Raw genomic sequence first — 20,738 nt, forward strand, 5'->3', positions numbered from 1 at the left:
ATCACTTGTATGTATATACCTTACCTGAATAAACATCTGAATCTGAATCTGAGACCTTACAAAGAGATCTACATGAACTCCGCCAATGGTCAGATGACTGGCAAATGCTCTTTAATGTCGATAAATGCAAGACCTTGCCTGTAGGGCATAACATTCCACGTCACAACTACCAAATTGCCCACACTACCTTACAACAGATAGATGAAGAATGCAACATTGGAATCAGAATCCATCATTCACTAAAAGTTGCACAACAAGTGGGAGCGGCAATAAAAAAGCGAACCAAACTTTGGGAATAATTAAGCGTGCCTTTACCTTCAAGTAAACTAAAGTAGTCCTTCAATTGTATAAGTCTCTGGTGCGCCCCCACCTGGATTATTGCATACAGGCATTGAGACCTTATCTTCAGAAAGACATAGCTGCTCTGGAGAAGATGCAACACCGGACAACAAAAATCATACCAGAGCTTAGTCATCTCTCGTATCAGGAAGGGTTGAGGGCCACTGGCCAAACAACACAGTAAACCAGGCATGACAGGGCGGAGCTCAGATTCAGATTCAGATTCAGATGTTTATTCAGGTAAGGTATATACATACAAGTGATGTTACATTAATGGATTGATATATAGATAGAGCTAGTACATACAATGCCTAAAGCCACTATTACGCAATGCGTTTCGGGCAAGAAAAACATTAATATCTAGAACTTAATACTAATTGAGCATAAAGAATAAAAAGTGTTGAGAACAAATACAAATAAAGATAAAAAAAGGGGGAACATGACTGAAAAAGCAGCACAAATACAATAGGTTGACAAACAGTGTTGATTAAAAAAAAAAGAAAATAACAGACATGGGTTGACAATAGAGGAGTGAGGTAGATTACAGGGAATTTATTAGGTAGTGTTTAGTTTTTATCTTAAACTGGTTGAGAGAGGTACAGTCTTTAACATGGTTGGGAAGGTCATTCCACATTCTGGGCCCCTTGATTTGCAGAGCATTTCTAGTTTGATTAAGACGTACTCTAGGAATATCAAAACTGTATTTATTTCTGGTGTGGTGCTCATGGGTTCTGTTACAACCTTCTATGAAGCTTTTAAGATCAGGATTGGCATTATAGTTTAGCGTTTTATATATGTATAATACACATGAGAGAATGTGCAGAGACTTAATATCTAACACATTCAGAGATTTGAGTAGGGGTACCGAGTGATGTCTGGGGCCAGAGTTGGATATTGTTCTAATAGCAGCTTTGTGTTGGGTAATTAGAGGACGTAAGTGATTTTGGGTAGTAGAACCCCAAGCACAAATACCATAGTTGAGATAAGGATAGATAAGGGAGTAATAGAGAGTCACCAGGGCAGGGCGTGGTACATAATATCTGATCTTAGAAAGAATGCCCACAGTTTTTGAAACTTTTTTTGATATATTTAGAATGTGTCCCTGGAAATTCAGCTTGTGGTCAATGAGAATGCCAAGGAATTTGCCATCTAATTTGTTACAAATTTGGGTATTGTTTATTTTGAGATTTATATGACTAGAGGATTTATTGCCAAACAGAATATAGAAAGTTTTGTCAATGTTAAGGGTGAGTTTGTTGGCAGTTAGCCAAAGATGGACTTTATTTAGCTCAGTATTTACTGTGGCATTTAGAGCAAGAGGGTCAGGACTGGAGTAAATGAAGGTTGTGTCGTCAGCAAATAGAATTGGTTTGAGGTGTTGGGAGGCATTTGGAAGGTCATTAATATAGATGAGAAAGAGGAGAGGGCCAAGTATGCTGCCCTGAGGAACACCAATGTTGATGGGTAGGGTGGGAGAAATTGTATTATTCACAGAAACATATTGGAGCCTGTCAGTAAGGTAGGACTCGAGGTATTGTAGGGAGTGTCCTCTGACTCCATAATGATGTAATTTAAGAAGAAGGTTATGGTGGTTGACAGTATCAAAAGCTTTATGCAGGTCCACAAATAACCCAACAGGGAACTCCTTTTTATCAAGAGCTGTATGAATCGAGTTAAGCATACTAATAAGTGCATCGTTAGTGCTTTTTTTGGGTCTGAAGCCATATTGGCAAGGGCTAAGTATATTGAGTTTGGCTAGATATGAGTAAAGCTGTTTATATATAAGTTTTTCAAAATTTTTTGACAAGTTTGGCAGGATTGATATAGGTCTGTAGTTGTTAACATCTGTGGGGTCACCATATTTGTGGACAGGCGTTACTCTCGCTTTTTTTATAATACCTGGAAAGGTTTGGAGTTCAAGTGACTTGTTGAAGAGCAAAGCAATAGCAGGGGCTAAAGATCTGGAGGCTTTTTTGTAAATTAAAGTTGGTATCTCCTCAAGGGCACCAGACTTGGTTTTAAGGGAAAGGATTATCTCATTGACGTCAGTGGAGTTAATAGGCTTTAGGTACAGAGACTGTGGATAGTTACCTGTAAGATAGTCCTTAATGTCAGTACTGGAAGATGGAATATCATTTGCAAGGGATGAACCAATGGAAGAGAAGAACCTATTGAACTCAATAGCAGAATCAGAGGCTGAAAGCTGACCATCGTTATTAGACAGGAGAGTCGGTTTGTTATTTAACGATTTCTTTGATCCCAATATTTGTGAAATTGTGCTCCAAGTTTGTTTAATGTTGCTCTTTATTTGAGTAAATTTATCTTCGTAGTATTTAGTTTTGGCTCGTCTAATTATCTTAGATAGCAATAATGAGTAATTCTTTGAGAATTCTTAGGAGACAATTCCTAACCTATACTTCTTCTCAAGGTCGTGTTTTTTGTTAATGGATTTCAGTATTCCCTTTGTAAGCCAAGGATTGTTAAGCCTTTTGCTTGTGACTTGTTTTGTAAGCCTAGGACAGTGGGTGTTATAAAGGCTAAGAGTTGTTTGTAGAAAAGATTGCACAGCTAGGTTGATGTCCCCTATGTTACCTAACTCGGACTCCCAGTTGACATTATCAGCAGCAGTTATAAAATTGTTTATAGCAGTTTCATTGTGCAGCCTAAAGCTTAACTCCCTTGTTTCTAGAGGTGGTTTGCTAATGTTAGTTAAGAGAAATGTGGGGTAGTGGTCTGTAGTGCTATCGGTGATTATACCTGAAGTAAGCGGAGAGGTTATGTTGGTCCAGATGTGATCTAGAGTCGTGGCAGTGCTATCCGTGATTCTAGTAGGTCTAGTGATTAAGGGTATGAGGAAGCAGGAATTCATACAGTTGAGGAAGCTAACAGCAGTAGGGTGTTCAGGCTCGCAGAGGTCAATATTAAAGTCCCCTGCGATAATTAGGTGGTTTTTGTTCAGTCTGTTATCAAGTATTAGATTTCTAAGGTTTGAGTTGAATACAGACACATCAGTGTTGGGAATTCTATAGACTGCACCCACAGACAGGACAGACTCGGCACCCTTGACTCTGAAGTTGGCGAAGATATACTCCCCATAGCAGTCTCTAGTTCTAATTTCTTTTAAGCATGTTAGTTCTTGGTGGTAGTAAAGAGCAGTGCCACCACCTCTCTGAAGTTGACGACAGTTGTGAATTGCTGAGTAGTTAGGCATGTTAAAGAGTTGAGTAGTATCCTCTTTCAACCATGTTTCAGTAAGTATAATAAAAGAGAATTTGTTGCCAATAGTTTCAATCAAGGCACTAACATCATCGAAGTGTTTACCTAGGGATCTAACGTTCAAATTGATTACAGAGATATTGTGATTATGAGTTAATACATTGTTTACATCATGTGCTGCAAAATATCTGCACTTTAGATCATTAAAATGATTATTGTCATAGATAGTGGATAAGAGGTTAAGTTCTGGGTCTATACTTGACTGCATAAAAAAAGCTGATTGTAGAATCAGAAATAAGTAGAAATAAGCTATAAAATAGGGAAAAATATATACACAATACTGTACAAAACAAACACAAAAGGGGCTTACAGGGGTACAATGGAGTAAGGGAGTATGGCTAGGCTAGGCAACCTAGGCAATTAATGAGATTAAAGAAAAAACATGTAAACATGGACTATACAAAACACAAGATATAGAAATACAAAACAAAAAATATAAGCAAGACTAGGCAATACAAAAAAAAACAAATTGAGCAAAAATGAAAAAAAAAGAAAAAATGAGGTAGATTGCTTACGAGTACTCTCAGGTACACTGTAAGTAACAATTCGCAATTTGAGATGCAGGCAAAGCCAGGGGTACAATGGAGTAAGGGAGCATGGCGAGGCTAGGCAACCTAGGTAATAAATGAAATGAAAGAAAAGTTGAATAATAAACATAGGCAAATTTAAGCTAATGATTAATAACTATAGATAGTTCAGTAATGATTGTATAATTAAAAAGACCTGAAGAACTACTTAATAACTCAATTAAATAATTTCGGTAAATGACTAGGTAAGAGTAAGTTAAAAATTAAGTCAGAAAATGAACCAAGGAGACTTAGGATACCTAGCCCCACTAGTTGACAGGGGGTTAATTAAGTTAATTCATTGGGAGTGATAAGGTGAGACAAACCACATTGGGAGAGGAAAGTGTTGAGGTTTTCTTCTCTAGTAATAGTAAACATTTTGCCCTCTGCGGTTTTTCTCACCTTTATCAGACCATCTCTAACGAAGCACTGATGAATCGCATCAGGGTTTTGTTGACGGATTTGACGCAGGCGGTAGAGGATTTGCTGTCTGTTCCTGGTCAAGCACTCGTTGATGTATAATCCCTTCCGTTGGGATGCAGCTGTCCGGACTAGATGGGATTTCGTGAACTGGGAAGACAGCTTCAGGCGAATTTTCCGTTGATTTAGACCTGATGGATTCTTTTTGCCTACTCTGTAGGCAGCAATAACGTCAGTTTTGTTTAGATTGAGCTGTAATTTGTTTTTTAAGAGATCCTGAGCTATTTCGACACAATTTTCACCTTCATGTTCCACAGGTATATCTTGGGACGACACGATAACAGAGTCTAGCAGCTTTTGCTGGTCTTGTTCCTCCTGGGAGACGGAACGTTGAGCTGAAAATGTACTGATACATGCAGTCATTTTGCTGAGAGCTTCCTCCTGTTTTTTTAAGGCTTCATCAGTTTTCCGAAGGTTGTTTTCCTCATGGAGATCATTCAAATCATGCTGTAGTTGGTCTTGGCTAGCCTTGTAGTTTCTAATATCCTCGCGGAGGAGGGTTATTTCTTGTTGTTGTTGTTGGAGATTAGCGCGGTTCGCTAGATTCTCGTTGAGAAGACTCAAGATGATAGTATTTTGTGACTCGAGGACTAGGCACAACTTTTTGAACCACTGATTCTCATCGAAACACTTAAAATACTAAACAATTTGGACGATGTTGATCCGGACACTTTCTTCACAAGGTCAGATGTAACACGAACGAGGAGCAACGGGTTCAAGCTCAACAAGCCACAATGTAGGACAGAAAACAGGAGAGGCTTTTTCTCCCGTATGGTGGTAAACCCGTGGAACAGCCTACCCGCCAAAGAGTAGGTAAGGTAAACGCCAAAACTCTACTGGGTTTTAAAATACAGATAGAAAAGATCGTCCAGGCAAATGGGTAGGACCTTTGACAAGCCGCCAACTTCCTGTCCTCATTGAGGCCACCAATATTAGTGGCTCTCAGGTTAATTAAAGGTCGGCAAAGATCAGTAACCAAAGAAAATGGGAAGAGCACCGTGGCGAGTAAGCGAGCGAGCGAGTGACGTCATCACAACAAAGGTTGCTATAGACGTCTCCACGACTCGTGAAGTTCGCCTGTCTTAAAGACCTGTGTCCACAATACCCGCCAAATTGTCCCTTCCACAGTACTCTCAGGACACTTATGGCAGTGTAAGTGTGTGGTGAGGCCACACCACTGAAGACATTGAGGATATACCACGAGGGAGAGACAAAACTGTTGAAGGAAGGAGTCACTGGCTCTTCTCTTCTTCTTCTTGAGAATAGGTGCAGTTTGCATGAAGGGTCACTGGCTCCACCTGACCACCTTGTTTCTCGCACTCTCATCATCCTCCGTAAGTACTTGAGTGCATTACCTGCTTGATAGGGTTCTGGGAGTTCTTCTACTTCCCAAGCCCGGCCCGAGGCTAGGCTCGACTTGTGAGAGTTTGGTCCACCAGGCTGTTGCTTGGAGCGGCCCGCAGGGCCGCTCCAAGCAACAGCCACATACCACATACAGCCACATACCACATACACATACCACAGCCACATACTACATACAGCAACAGGGCCACATACCCACCACAGCCTGGCTGATCCGGAACTTCTCTTAGAAAACAGTCCAGTTTTCTCTTGAAGATGTCCACGGTTGTTCCGGCAATATTTCTTATAGTCACTGGGAGAACGTTGAACAACCGTGGACCTCTGATGTTCATACAGCGAAGAGTTAGGGGTGACATGATAGAGGTTTACAAGTGGATGAATGGACACAACAAAGGGGATATTAATAGGGTATTAAAAGTATCAGCACAAGACAGAACACGAAACAATGGGTATAAATTGGATAAATTTAGATTTAGGAAAGACTTGGGTAAATACTGGTTCGGTAACAGGGTTGTTGATTGTTGATTTGTGGAACCAATTACCGCGTAACGTGGTGGAGGTGGGGTCCCTCGATTGTTTCAAGCGCGGGTTGGACATGTAAATGAGTGGGATTGGGTGGTTATAGATAGGAGCTGCCTCGTATGGGCCAATAGGCCGTCTGCAGTTGCCTTTGCTCTTATGTTCTCTGATTGTGCCTATGGCACCTTTGCTCCTCACAGGTTCAATCCTGCATTTCTTCCATATCATTCACTCCAGTACGTTGTTATTTTACTGTGTAGATTTGGGACCTGGCCCTCCAGTATTTTCCATGTGTATATTATTTGGTATCTCTCTCGTCTCCTTTCTAGAGAGTACATTCGGAGAGCTTTGAGACGATCCCAATAATTTAGGTGTTTTATCTCAACGATGCGAGCCGTATATGTTCTCTGTATTCCCTCTATTTCAGCAATCTCTCCTGCTCTGAAGGGGGGAAGTGAGTACTGAGCTTTCTGCTCCACCATTGTCTGCTCCAATATTGTCTTACACCCCTAACATACAATTGTTAATAATAAAAATAATAAAAATTTATTTAGGAAAAGTACATACATAGTTGCAGAGTTACAGTACAAACATTCTGTTTGATTTAAAGATAGAGGTAGTACATACAATACCTAAAGCCACTAGTACGCATAGTGTTTTGGGCAAGGTGAGGTGGGGAAAAAAACCCCACTTAGACTAAAACTTAATAGTAATTAAGCTTAAAGTATAATTGCATTGAAAGAAAAAAATAAAAATAATAAAAGTTGAAAAAAAGGGGGGGAACATGGTAGAAAATAGCCAATATACAAGTTGGTCAACAAACAGCATGTTTTTTTTTTCTTCAACAAAAATGTTGGGGTATGGAAATAGGACTATGGAATTGTTGGAGGTGTGGACGTTGGCCAGTGGAATTGTTGGGGTAAATTATATGCCTGGCATTGTTGGGGTGTGGACATTGGCCTATCAAATAATGATAACTTTTATAATAATAATTATAATAAGAAATTTCACTGTGACTGTGTAGTGTTGCAAACCCATGACCAAGGTATTGCCAGCTGCATACTCTACTACTGTACCACCACTGACTTTCTTACAATCGGATTTCTACTGATATCACAGGAACGGCCAAGCGGACAGCACGCGGGACTTGTGATCATGTGGTCCTGGGATTGATCCCAGGCGCCGGCGAGAAACAATGGGCAGTTTCTTTCACCCTACGCCCCTGTTACCTAGCAGTAAAAATAGGTACCTGGGTGTTAGTCAGCTGTCACGGGCTGCTTCCTGGGGGTGGAGGCCTGGTCGAGGACCTGGCCGCGGGGACACTAAAAAAAGCCCCGAAATCATCTCAAGATAACCTCAAGTCTGTGATATCCTGATATCACAGTCCTGAAGCCAGTCCAAGTTTTATGTAAGACCCCCAAGCACTCAGGTGAAGGATAAAGTACTGTAGTTCAACATTGTATGCTCAACTTCAGATACACAGAAAATCACACTGTGATATACATCAATGAACAATCCACTGAGGCTGTGAGGTGATGCAAACATTGCAGGTTTGCATCATCTCACAGCCCGAGGGAATTTTCTCATTTATGTACTGTATATCACTTTAGTGTGATTTTCTGTGTAAATAATAATAATAATATTATTTATTCAAAAGATTGTGTGTACAAAGAACATAAGAATATTGTTCAATTAAAGGGACAGAAGTTACACATACTAATGAAGCCACTATTACGCAAAGCGTTTTGGGTAAAATTAATAATAATATAGAAATTTTTTAATTAAAGTTGTGACGGGATAAAACTCTTAATACTGTTAGAGAAGTAAGCTAACAAAATGAGAATGTTCAAGGAAAATAAAAAATGAATACAAAGAAGGTGATACTTAAGGATGACAAGCATAGACTATTACATTATGGAGTCAGTAGTTCTAGCAACAGTACAGTAGTTTATTTACATTAATTATAGAATGGAAATACAAGGTGTAATTTAGAAAAGCAAGTGAACTATTCCTCATAACATTTTCTTTGAACATATCAGAACATAGAGTAACATACTATAATTTAAGGTTAATTTGGCCAACAGTTTCAAATAACCAAGATCATAAAGGACACGAGTAAACACTTTATCAAAGAAATGCATGAAATTAAATGACATTAAATGTAGATAGTAAATGTAGAAATTAAATGTGTGTACTCGCTTGAATGAACTATATGGGGCATAGCCGATTCATTCCAGTGTGGAATTCATTCCATCCGTTCGGCCCCAGCAACTCCCTCCCCCCCCCCCCAAAAAAAAAATACAATCACATTAATGCATATGCCAGTCCACATTTGCCTTATGAAAAATTTAATTAATAAAGAATTTGTATTGCAATGAAATAAATTGATATTGCACATTACAGTACTGTACTTACTCTACCAGTTGAGTTTTGTAGTGCAAACTTTGTTAGCCTTAATATCCTGAGAGTGCCACACATATGAATATAAATTGTCTAAAGAACAGTAACTTTTCTAACAAATGTACATTATACTCTACAGTCTGTACATGAAGTACAGACCACTAGAATCACACTACTGCAGTACACTTATATCATATAAACTACACTTTGTATATTTAATGTCATTAGAACTGTGCTGTACAGCTCAGTTGGTACTCCCAGGTAAGTTATGGCTAGTGCTGGGTGCTGGTCTAGTGGCCTGGGCATCCTTGGAAGGTGAGTCCTTGCTAGTGCTGGGTGCTAGTCCAGTTGCCTGAGCATCCTCGGAAGGTGAGTCCTTGCTAGTGCTGGGTGCTGGTCCAATTGCCTGAGCATCCTCGGAAGGTGAGTCCTTGCTAGTGCTGGGTGCTGGTCCAGTTGCCTGGGCATCCTCGGAAGGTGAGTCCTTGCTAGTGCTGGGTGCTGGTCCTGTAGGCCTACTGTGAAACCGTACCAAAAACTTTTGAATCTTAGTTTGTTTCTTTGTTGTGAGCTTCATTATAATATCTTTCATGTCCTTTAGGTGCAGGTAATAATCTGTCAGCTCTTCATTATCAGTTACAACAACCAAATCAAGCAGATCATTAACCTTTTGCAATGATGCAGCATTTAGAATAGGTAACATACTATCATCTTCCTCTTCCATATCCTCATCATCATTATTACCAGTAACAGACTGGATAATCTCATCATCAGCTAATTCACCATAACCTGGATCATCAGCATCACTATCTAACCACTCATACACATCAGAAAGTTGCAAATCTTCCTCACCTTCATCTCTGAATGTCTGAAAAATCGCATTATCAAAGCTCTCAAAATCATAGTCATCTTCGTCTTCATTCTAACCAGGTACCGGACTCAGAATTTTATTCCATGCATTCTGTAATGTGGTGACCTTCAACTCTCTCCATTCTTTGGCCGAGTTGTAAATTGTGTCTTTAATTGAATATTTCTTGAAGTTTTCTAGTGTTCACTAGCCTTTGTATCCTTATTAGCCACTGTGCTGCTCGGGCTCCAAATGTGGCACCCCCTTCCCCCTCCTGTAGGCATAAAATAAATTCTTGGCAAAAAATTTTTTCACTTATAATATTGTTAAAATACAGTCTCTGATCATGGGAAACTAAACAAAAAATATTGTATGTGACATACTTTAGCCGTGATGGAGCTGGGAAGTTGAGAAAATTATGGGCACTAGGCGATGGAGCGCTCCTGGTCAGTAAGCTTGCGTTGCCCAGTGCATCTCATCTTCCTCACAGAGCAGAACCTCCATAATGTCTGAATTCATAGCTCTTTTATAAAGCCTTTTCAGAGCATAGATAACCCCCCTAATCCATGGGCTGTATTACAGATGTAGTGTTTGGTGGTAAAGCCATACATGTTATTTTGCCATCAGGCGATGTTAATTTAGCAATGGGGTGAGCTGGGGCATTATCAGTCAACAACATTGCCTTTACCTCAGCAGGATGAATTCTACACATATTGATCTGCTGCTTTTTTTATTTTTTTTTACAAAAGTAATTCTGGAACCAATCCTCAAAAATAATCTGTGTGAACCAGGCATTTTCTGGGGGGAGCCCCGTCGGCTCCCCGGAGCTATCCCAGGCTGATATGCTAATGTCAGACTTTGGCATCAGTCATGTGTATGGAGTTCTTAGGCCTACCGGGGACCACGGCCAGAACCGGGCCCCCTCAGAGAGGCAAGGGGAGCAATGGCCTATAGAAGCCCCTGTGTAGTTGGAAGCATTCTATGTCTGCCATCGACCGGAACAGGCACCCAGAAAGGTAAGCGCCCCAAAACAAACCCCTATTCTGGTTAAAATTGCTACCTAATACCGAACTAGTGGATAGAACTCCCCAACCGAAAACAAGCAAATTAGTGTGACGTCACACACTGCCGCGCCGCTGTCTGCGCAGCTCCCCCCTCCCCGGGAGGGGGAAGGGGGGGAGCCCCAGACCCCCCGCGCCGGCTACCCACACCTCAGTTCTTGAGGCTGATGCTATAGGCGATGGTCGTGTGCTCTGGCTCCGGTGTCGCTACTGCACTGTGCTTTGAGTGTGGTGTTAGTTTTGTGGGTGCGAGAGCCAGGAGTTATCTTCAGTACTCGGGCTGCATGCGCCTAGGGCTGCCTTCCCTAGGTGCCCTGTAAGTACTGCCCTTGGGGCTTGGGGCCACCTTCCACAGGCTCCTCGGGGTCTGCCTCTGCTGGTCCGTTTTACCTTTCGGTTTTTCGGCCGCCTGTTGGGCTCTTGGGTGTTTTGTTCTCCCTTGTTACCGGCAGGTAAGAGGCAGTTTGCACTGGTAGGGGCGCAGGGTGCTGCTCAGCTTGTAATTCCCGACATCGCGGCCGGCTCTGTTCCTTGGGGTTCGCTGTCCTCTTGCGGGGTTTTGTTTTTCTTTTTGTTTTTGCCTGGTGGGGGGTTCTGTCATTTTATTCAGTTTGTTTTTGCCCTTCCACTGTTCTCGGTGGCGCCCCCTGCTAGGTCCCCGTGAGTGTACACGTCCCTGGGGTTCAGCTTTAGAAGTTTGCTTGGTAGTTTTGGGCGCCGGTTTGCAGCACCCTGCCTGGGACTACCTGAGCGCGAGTCCTCTTAAAGTAAACGCTCAGGACCCTGGGAATCCCCTAGGGGGCGCGTGGGTCCGATGGATGTGACCCCGGAGTCCCCACTCGCTGTGTGCGAGTTTGAGGGTTGCTCGGTCCCCTTGTCTCAGGGTGACCCTCATTGTTTTTGCCTCTGCCACGCTGCCTGTTGGGTCGGTGATACTTTCGACCCTGAGTCCTGTGAGTGTTGCTGCTTGCTTGTGACTCAATTTACCCAATCCTCTGATGATTCTATTCGGGTACAGGCGGCACGTGCGTTGCAGTCTAGGTTTCGTCTGTTGCAACGCGCTCGGTTGGTTGCTTCCCCGGATGCCCCGGGGCTGCCCCGCTTTGCTTTTCGAGACCCGGACTTGGGGGTGGGGGTCGCTTCGATCCTGGTTCAGTCCGCACCTCCTCGCCCTTCCCCTTCTGTTCGTTCTGGTCCCCCGCCCCTGCTTCCGGCCCCGAAGCGTCTGAGGGTTTCGGGGTCGGAGCAGGGGTTACTTGATCTCGAGACTCGGGCAGCTTCGGGGGTTGCCCCTTCCGGGGGGGCGGCAGAGGCATTCGAGTCTTGTCTCCCGGCCGAAGCTTCAGGGTCTGACCAGTGGGCCCCCCTTCCTCCAGCTTTTCCGGCTGCTCCGTCCTTGTCTTGTGGGGTCGGGGCTTGGGGCGAGGACTCGGCCTCGGGTCCTGTGATGACGGACCTCGAGGCTGGGGAGGGGCTGACTTGGGGGCCTTGGGCCCCGCTGGACCCCGCCTGGGTTTTTCTTCCCACTGAGCGGGGCTTATTGTTACAAGGAGTGGGGTTTTCTTTCCCCCCCTCTGCGTTCGAGTTGGATTTGGTGTCGGCCCCTCCCCGGGTACGGTTCCGTGTTCCCCCGGGTACGTCGGTTCCGTCCTTCCGGAGGTTTTCGGCTTATCGCATCCAACCTGGTGTGGTGCGAGCGGCCTTTGCAGCTTACCTCCTGCGTGACCCGGATTATGCCTCGGAAATGGATCCGTCCACGTTCAGGTTTGGGACTTCGTTCCCTTTCTGGCTCCGTTACGAGGTTCCGGAGTCATCCTGGCTAGCAGACTGCCCCTTGTTTGGTCTGGATTCCTGGCATTCCTTCTGTCGTTCCCGCACGCTGGAGTGGCGGGAAGCTTCCACGGTGCTTCAGGTTTTCCTGGGGGGTGAACTTGAGTACCTGAATGAGTGCTTGTTTGCCCCTGCCCTTCCCCGCGATGTGGGCGTTATTCAGCTCCATGTGCAGGTTCCCTCCCTTTCGGCGGCGCTCGTGGCGGAGGACTTGCGCGCTCGGGGCCTTTTGTGTTCGGCCTTGCGGTTCTTTTCCCTCCTGGAGCTGTCTTCGGATTGGCTCGTGGAGGATGTGGGGACGCTTGGGTCCGTCCCGGGGTCCGGCACCTTGTCCTCGGCTGCGCGTTCGTCGGCTGCCTTGTTGAAGCTGTTCACGCCGATTTTGCGGGATGCGGTTTCCCTGTTCTATGCTTCCCGTCTCGCGTGTCGGCAGGCGGTGCTGGGTTCCTCCGTGGAATCTGCTTGGGCTCTGGCTCTTAGGCGTTCTTCACCTTTTTGTCCTCTCCTGTTTGGGGAGTCGGCCGTGGCGCAGTTTATTCAGGCTGCGTCGGCGGCTTGTCGTCCGATGTCGGATTTGTTGGTTTTCCGGGGGTCCCGGGGTGGGTCTTCCCGGAAAGGTCGTGCCAGGGCTCGGGGTTCCTCTCGTCGTGGTAGGCCTCTGGTGTCAGGTTTGGGGTTGGCTCCTCCTGCGGACCCTCCCTCGTCTGGTCGGCGCGGTGTTCGCGCTGTGCGGGGTTCTGGGTCTCGTAAGGGTCGCCGGCCCTTTCGCGGTTTGCCCCTTTGATGGGGCGATGGGGGGGCGGCTTGCGCTGTTCGCCCGCGCCTGGTCCCACGATTCGTGGGCCTTTCGGGTCGTGTCTCGCGGCCTGCGGTGGCGTTGGGTGGCCCCTCCCCCCTTTGGGGGGTCGGGGCTGGCGGGGCAGGCTTCTTCCCCTGCGCTCTGTCGAGTCGTCTTGGAGTGGGTACGCTTGGGCGTCGTCGAAACGACGTCGTCCCTCAGATGGGTTTCCCGTCTGTTTCCGGTTCCGAAACGGGACTGCGCGGACCTGCGGTTCATTCTGGACTTGTCCCGTCTGAACCCCTGGGTTCATTGCCCCTCCTTTCGGATGACTACGCTGTCTCAGGTTCGGCTCCTCTTGGAGCCGGGTGCTTGGATGGTGTCCCTGGACCTCCGGGACGCTTATTGGCATGTCCCGATTCATCCGCGGTTCAGGGACTGGCTCGGTTTTGTAGTGGGGCGTCTGAGTTACCGCTTTCGTTGTCTCCCGTTCGGGTTGAACCTGGCACCTCGCGTGTTCACACGCCTTACACGAGTTGTGGTGGCTCGTTTGCGTCTCCTAGGTGTTCGGGTGTTGGCCTACCTCGACGACTGGCTGGTTTGGGCTCCCAGCCAGTCAGCTTGCTTGCTAGCCAGGGATTTGGTTCTTTCCCAGCTCGCCGGGTTCGGGTTCTTGGTGAACTGGAGGAAGTCCCATCTGGTTCCCTCTCAGGTTCGGACTTGGCTGGGTCTCGTGTGGGACTCTCGGACCGCCTCCTTGTCTCTCCCTCCGGAGTCTCTCCTGCGGCTGCGGTCCCGCCTTCGTCTGTTTCTGGAGGGCCCTCGGGTCACCCGGCGGTTGCTCGAGGGGCTGTGCGGGAGCCTGAACTTCGCGATGGTGGTCTACCCGCCGGGTCGGGTTTGGCTTCGACGGCTGTTCTGGTTCCTTCGGGGTTCCCCCTTCCGCCTCTCTCGCGATCGCAGAGTTCGACCCCCGGGGGACTTGCGTCGGTTGCTGCGTCACCGGCTTCCTCTTCGGGTTTTTCGGGGTTCAGTGCCTTGGCGCCTACCCGAGCCCTCGCTCGATGTGTACACGGATGCGTCGTCTCTTGGCTGGGGTTTTGTGACCAGTGCTCACCAGGCCGGCCAGGGGCGTTGGGATCCGTCCTTCCGTCGAGCTCACAGTACGGTGCGGGAGTTCGCGGCAGTGTGGTTTGCTCTGGGGAGGATTCGGGTGGCCCGCGGATCGACGATTCGGCTCCATTCGGACTGCTCTCCGGTGGTTCATTGCCTGAACCGCGGGGGTTCGATGCGGTCCTTGTCTCTTTGGGGTTGGTCGCTTCGGGTGACTCGTCTGCTGAGTTCTCGGGGTTCGGCTCTCCTGGCGGTTCACGTACGGGGCGTGTCCAACGTCTTGGCCGACGCCCTGTCTCGCTTCGTTCCCCTCTCCACGGAGTGGACGGTCGACGACGAGTCCTTCCGTTGGCTTTGCCAGACGTTCGGGCGCCCCGAGGTGGACCTCTTCGCGTCGGCGTGGTCGCGGCGTCTTCCCGTTTATGCGGCGCCCTTCCCCGATTGCGAGGCCGTCGGTGTCGATGCCTTTCGGCTCGACTGGTCGAGGTGGGGGTTCCTGTACCTCTTTCCCCCAGTTCGGCTGTTGCTCCAGGTCCTGACTCGCTTAGAGACTTACCGGGGGAGAGTTGTCCTTCTGGCCCCTTGGTGGCCGGCCCAGCCTTGGTTTCAGGCGCTGGTTGCTCGGTGTCCGAACCCGAGGGTTTTCCCGCGGCTCCGCCTCTTTCAGCAGATCGGGCCGGTACGTCACGTAGCTGGTTCGATCTTCTCCTCGAGTCTTCGCGTATGGTTTTTTTGACTCGAGTCTATCATCATCTCTATGGTGATCAGGTGGCCTCCTTGTTGGTGTCCCACCTGAGGGCTTCTTCTTGGCGGCAGTATGAAGTTTCCTGGCGGTCCTTCCGTTTCTTTTTGCGTCTTCGTCGTGTTAGCTCCTTGTCTGTTCGGGTGGTCTTGTCCTTCCTCTCGTGGTTGTTTCAGGACCGTCATCTTATGCCTAACACTGTCGCTTCGTATCGTGCGGCGCTGGCGGAGCCGCTTCAGCTTGCTTTCGGTATCGATGTTACGTCTGCGCCGTTTCGCAAGCTGTCTCGTGCATTGTTTCACCTCCGGCCTGCTCATGCGTCGCCTGAGCCGTCCTGGTCTTTGGACAGAGTGCTCTCTTTCCTTTCATCTCCTCGTTTCGTTGTGGCCCCTTCGGTCCAGGATTGTTTTTCCAAGGCACTTTTCTTGTTGGCTTTGGCCTCTGGGGGTCGGGTAGGGGAGCTTCATGCTCTCCTCCGGCGCAGGGGTTTCTGCTCTTTTGGTCGTGGTGATAGTTTTGTTCGTTTGCAGCCGTCTCCTTCTTTTCTGGCGAAGAATGAGACTGCTGCGTTCCGGAGGGGTCCATGGGTGGTTGATGCTTGGTTGGTCAGGCCGGGGGTGCATCATGTTTTGTGTCCGGTTGCGGCGCTTCGCCGTTATTTGCGCGCCACAGCTTCTGTGTCCGGGGACGCGCTGTGGGTTGATCCGGTTTCCCTTCTTCCCTGTTCGCGGGTTCGGGTCTCTCAGGTCGTCCGCAGGGTTATTAGGTCTAGCCAGCCTGCGGTCTATCCCCGTGCCCATGACGTTCGTAAGTTCGCGGCTCTTGCTGCCGTCTTTGGGACTATGTCTTGGTCTGATATTCGGGCGCGGGGATTTTGGTTGTCGAACAGGGTCCTGGCTGCTCGTTACCTTGTGAATGTCCCTGGCCCTCGTCGGGCCTGTGTTGCTTTGGGTCGGCGGTTGCAGCCAGTTGTCTCGGCTTCGAGTTGAGGGGTGAGCGACGACCGCCTCCCGGGTAAGTCCCTCTTTTTCTGTCTGTGGGTAGTTAGCTCCGGGGAGCCGACGGGGCTCCCCCCAGAAAACCAGCGTTGAATGTAATGAAACGCCATTTTCTGGGTGAGTCCCGGAGGCTCCCCGGCATCCCTCCCTCCCTCCGGTCGGCGGTTTTTCGCGTTTTTGACATCCAGCCTCAAGAACTGAGGTGTGGGTAGCCGGCGCGGGGGGTCTGGGGCTCCCCCTTCCCCCTCCCGGGGAGGGGGGAGCTGCGCAGACAGCGGCGCGGCAGTGTGTGACGTCACACTAATTTGCTTGTTTTCGGTTGGGGAGTTCTATCCACTAGTTCGGTATTAGGTAGCAATTTTAACCAGAATAGGGGTTTGTTTTGGGGCGCTTACCTTTCTGGGTGCCTGTTCCGGTCGATGGCAGACATAGAATGCTTCCAACTACACGGGGGCTTCTATAGGCCATTGCTCCCCTTGCCTCTCTGAGGGGGCCCGGTTCTGGCCGTGGTCCCCGGTAGGCCTAAGAACTCCATACACATGACTGATGCCAAAGTCTGACATTAGCATATCAGCCTGGGATAGCTCCGGGGAGCCTCCGGGACTCACCCAGAAAATGGCGTTTCATTACATTCAACGCTGGTTTTTTGTGTTGTAGTAGATGACAGGTAATCTGTTCATGCAGATTTTCAATGCTCTCGGGTTGGCACATTTCCCAATTCGTACTGTACTTTGTTCGGTGACTGCCATCTGCGTTACAGCACAATAATGCTGAAATTCTATCCTTCTTTACCTTGCAACCAGGGATACTCTTCTCAAGCCTGAAGGCCAAAGTATTTTTTTTTTGAAGGCATTTCCAGTTAAAGCCTGTTTCATCTGCATTGTACACTTAAAACTAGTTTAAATTATTAGATATCGTGTGGTGAGAAAGTTTAAGCTTATATGCACTAGCGCTTCCAACATCTGCACCTAAGGGCTCGCCACAAATTTTCTTGTTAATGATGCCCTAACTCTTTAAATCGACATGCCCATTCAGTGCTAGCCTTGAAATTGTCTATGTTTAACTTTACAGCAAGTCTTTCAGCTGCATTTCTAATAGAATCAACTGAAACAGCAATTCTTTGCTGTGTAAACAATGCTGTGTAAGCCATTTAAATACGGACGAGTTCAAATCCGTATACTTAGCAGGCTTCAATGTTTTCCTGTTGCCTATTGCATGAGTTTGAGCAAAGAATTTCTTAATATTATCCTTCTGGTTTTTTATATCACAAACTGTAGCTTTACCGACGTCGAATTCTTGGGCGAGTCGAGTGACAGTATCCTTGCTCTGCTTTCTCTATCAAATCAACTTTCTGATCAATTGACAAATGTTTTCTCTTTTGTTTTAAACCTTCATACATAAACCTTGTTTTATACAGTACAGTTCTGTATTAACCCTTAAGCTGTGCATGGCATACATATACGACAGGATCTGATGGCAAAGTTCAGTTTCTCAAATTTGCTCTAATGTTTTCCAATTTTTTGTGCATACTAGCAAATCCTGCAACTTTGTCTAAATGATCATAAACGTAACTTGAAAAATAAGAAAATAAAAAGTAATTATAAAATTGAATATTGAAAACTTCAGATTTTAAAATCAGCTGCAAAAGTATAAACTATCACCAATTGTTCATTTGGTGTTATTATGCTCTCAGAATAGTAAATGATCCTCATTTTCATAGATTTAGAATATATGTTTTCAGTTTAGTTTACTGTAAAAAAATCGTCAATGTGGCATTTGAATTATGCGCCAAATTTACAAAAAAAAAAGAAATTGATAACTACAAATGTTTAGAGTTTGTGAAAAATCCATTCTAATAGGATTGTAGAACACACAGCAGTGAACATTATTTGTAAAAATGGTAAAAATCTGTTAGAAACTGAATTTTATGAAGCTGACTCAAAATTTTAGAGATACTTGAAGTTTTGAAGATACTTGAAGATACTTGTAATTGAAGTTGAAGTTATCGACAATGAATAAGGTAGTTCTACTGTAATTCATTAATTTACTTATATGTTTTAATAAACGTTGTTTAGCATTCGTACTCGAATACTGTATGTGAAAGTTGTAGGTCAATATGTGTTGGAATGATGTCAAGAAAAAATAACCCCCCAAAAAACTATATATAGGGAAAATTATAATGATTTAGGGGATAAAAATATATGCTTTGTAAAAGTGATAAAGCCCTAATCTGGTCCCTAATCATCAAAACTGCCTAAAGAGACAAAGAAAATAGAATTTGAAATCTGTGAAAACTCGGTAAAAAAAATCAAAGTCCCAAGTTCTGCCAGTTATGACTGATTTATCTGGTGATCAATTTCATTCTATCTTGACATAGTTAGGGGATGGGTATGTACTCTCCAGGATGTAGAGGTTACAACAAAAGGAGATAATAAACAAAGGTGACAAAAAAAAAGAACATTGGTGAAAGTAACAGATATTAACATTAGGCAATGCATTTTTATATATAACAAAATAGAGCATGATAACATACTCATTATTATTGGTATTATTATGTATTACTCAGCAATGCTATACAGACACCAGCTGCATATCTACTTTGTGGGCACTTCTTGCTACTGTTCTTCTTTTTTGTACATTGGACAAGTGCTTGCGTCTCTTTATTACTGCATTATCCCTCAGTTCCAGTTAATAGGAGCTGTTCTCCTTAAAAAAAAATTTCTAAAATACATTTCTGAAAATATTGGAATGAAACTTTCATGATGCTTAAGCCAATAAGTTGGAGATTTGTTTAACATTTAATATTAATTTTCACATAATTCGAATATTTTCTGGGGGGAGCCCCGTCGGCTCCCCAGAGCTTTACCGGCTGATATGCTAATGTCAGACTTTGGCATCAGTCATGTGTATGGAGTTCTAGGGCCTACCGGGGACCACGGCCAGAACCTGGTCCCCTCAGAGAGGCAAGGGGAGCAATGGCCTATAGAAACCCCCGTGTGGTAGGAAGCATTCTATGTTTGCAATCGACCGGGTCAAGCATCCAGAAAGGTAAGCATTCCAAAACAAACCCCTATTCTGGTGAAAATTGCTACCTAAAGCCAAACTAGTGGATAGAACTCAACAGAAAACCAGGAAACTAGTATGATGTCATACGTCACCGCGCCGCTGTCTGCGCAGCTCCCCCCTCCCCGGGTGGGGGAAGGGGGAGCCCCAGACCTCCCACGCCGGCTATCCACCCATCAGTTCTTCGGCTGATGCTATAGGCACCGGTTATGTGCTCCGGCTCCAGTGGTTGTTTCAGCACTGTACCTAGAGTGTGGTGTCTGTTTTCTAGGTGGTGCGTGAGCCGGGAGTGATTCTCCAGTACTCGGGCTGCATGCGCCTAGGGTTCCCTTCCCTAGGTGCCCTGTAAGTACTGCCCTTGGGGCTTGGGGCCGCCTTCCACAAGTTCCTTGGGTCCTGCCCCTGCTTGGCCGTTTACTGCTTGGTTTTCGGCCGCTCTTTGTGTGTTCGGGTGTTCTGTCTCCCTTGTTCGCCTTAGAGTAAGGGGCAGTTTTTGCACTGGTGGGGCGCAGGGTACTGTGCAGCTTGTCTTTACCAATCATAGCGGCCGGCTCTGTTCCGCTTGGGTACGCTGTCCTCTTGCGGGGTTTTCTTTTTCTTTTTGTTTATCTACCTGGTGGGGGTCTGCCTTCGTTCTTGCCCCTTGTGTCCCTTGTGTTCTGAGTATTTCCTGGTGGTAGCCCCTGCTAGGTCCCCGTGAGTTTACACGTCCCGGGGGTTCAGCTCTTAGAAAGTTGTTTGGTAGCTTTGGGTGCCGGTTAGCAGTACCCTGCCTGGGATTACCTGAGCGCGAGTCCTCTTATAGTAAACGCTCGCGTCCCTGGGAAACCCCTGGGGGCGTGCGGGTCCGATGGATGTGACCCCAGAGTCCCCCCCTCGCTTCCTGCGAGTTTGAGGGTTGCTCTCACCCTTTGTCTCTGGGTGACTCTCTGTTTTGCCTCCCTTCTGCTGCCTGTGGGGTCAGTGACACCTTCGACCCGGAATCCTGCGAGTTTGGTTGCTCGTTGTGGCTCGGTTACCCAGTTGTGCTGACAAAGCTGGTACGGGCAGCAGGGGCGTTGCACTTGAGCCTTGGTGGTGGCAACGGTCTCGTGGTTTCCTCCCCGGGAGCTCCGGGGCTGCCCCGTTGTAGTTCGTTTTGGGACTTGGGGGTGTTGGTTGCTTCGGTTCCATCCACGCCCCCTTGTCTTTCCCCTGGATCACCCTTCCTGCCTGCATCCGGTTCCTTACCCTCTGTAGGTTCGGGGCGGGGTTTTTGATAGTGTTGAGACTCGGGCAGTCTCGGGGAATTCCCCTTCCGGGGTAGTGACGGGGGCATTTGAGCCTATTCCTCCAACCGTGTTGTATGAGTCTGCCAGTTGGCT

The 20,738-nt window shown here is 46.7% G+C and overlaps 1 long non-coding RNA gene across 1 annotated transcript in view; it reads left to right on the plus strand.

Annotated features, from left to right (window-relative positions):
• The first annotated feature begins 5,530 nt into the window (after window positions 1–5,530).
• The window catches only part of LOC138371466 (uncharacterized), a 66,520-nt gene continuing 51,312 nt past the window's right edge, over window positions 5,531–20,738 (plus strand). The window contains exon 1 of the long non-coding RNA XR_011230504.1: window positions 5,531–5,995. This is a non-coding gene — a long non-coding RNA (uncharacterized lncRNA). The remainder of the gene's footprint in view (window positions 5,996–20,738) is intronic.

Source organism: Procambarus clarkii, chromosome 35, assembly GCF_040958095.1.
Source record: "Procambarus clarkii isolate CNS0578487 chromosome 35, FALCON_Pclarkii_2.0, whole genome shotgun sequence".
Taxonomy (NCBI): domain Eukaryota; kingdom Metazoa; phylum Arthropoda; class Malacostraca; order Decapoda; family Cambaridae; genus Procambarus; species Procambarus clarkii.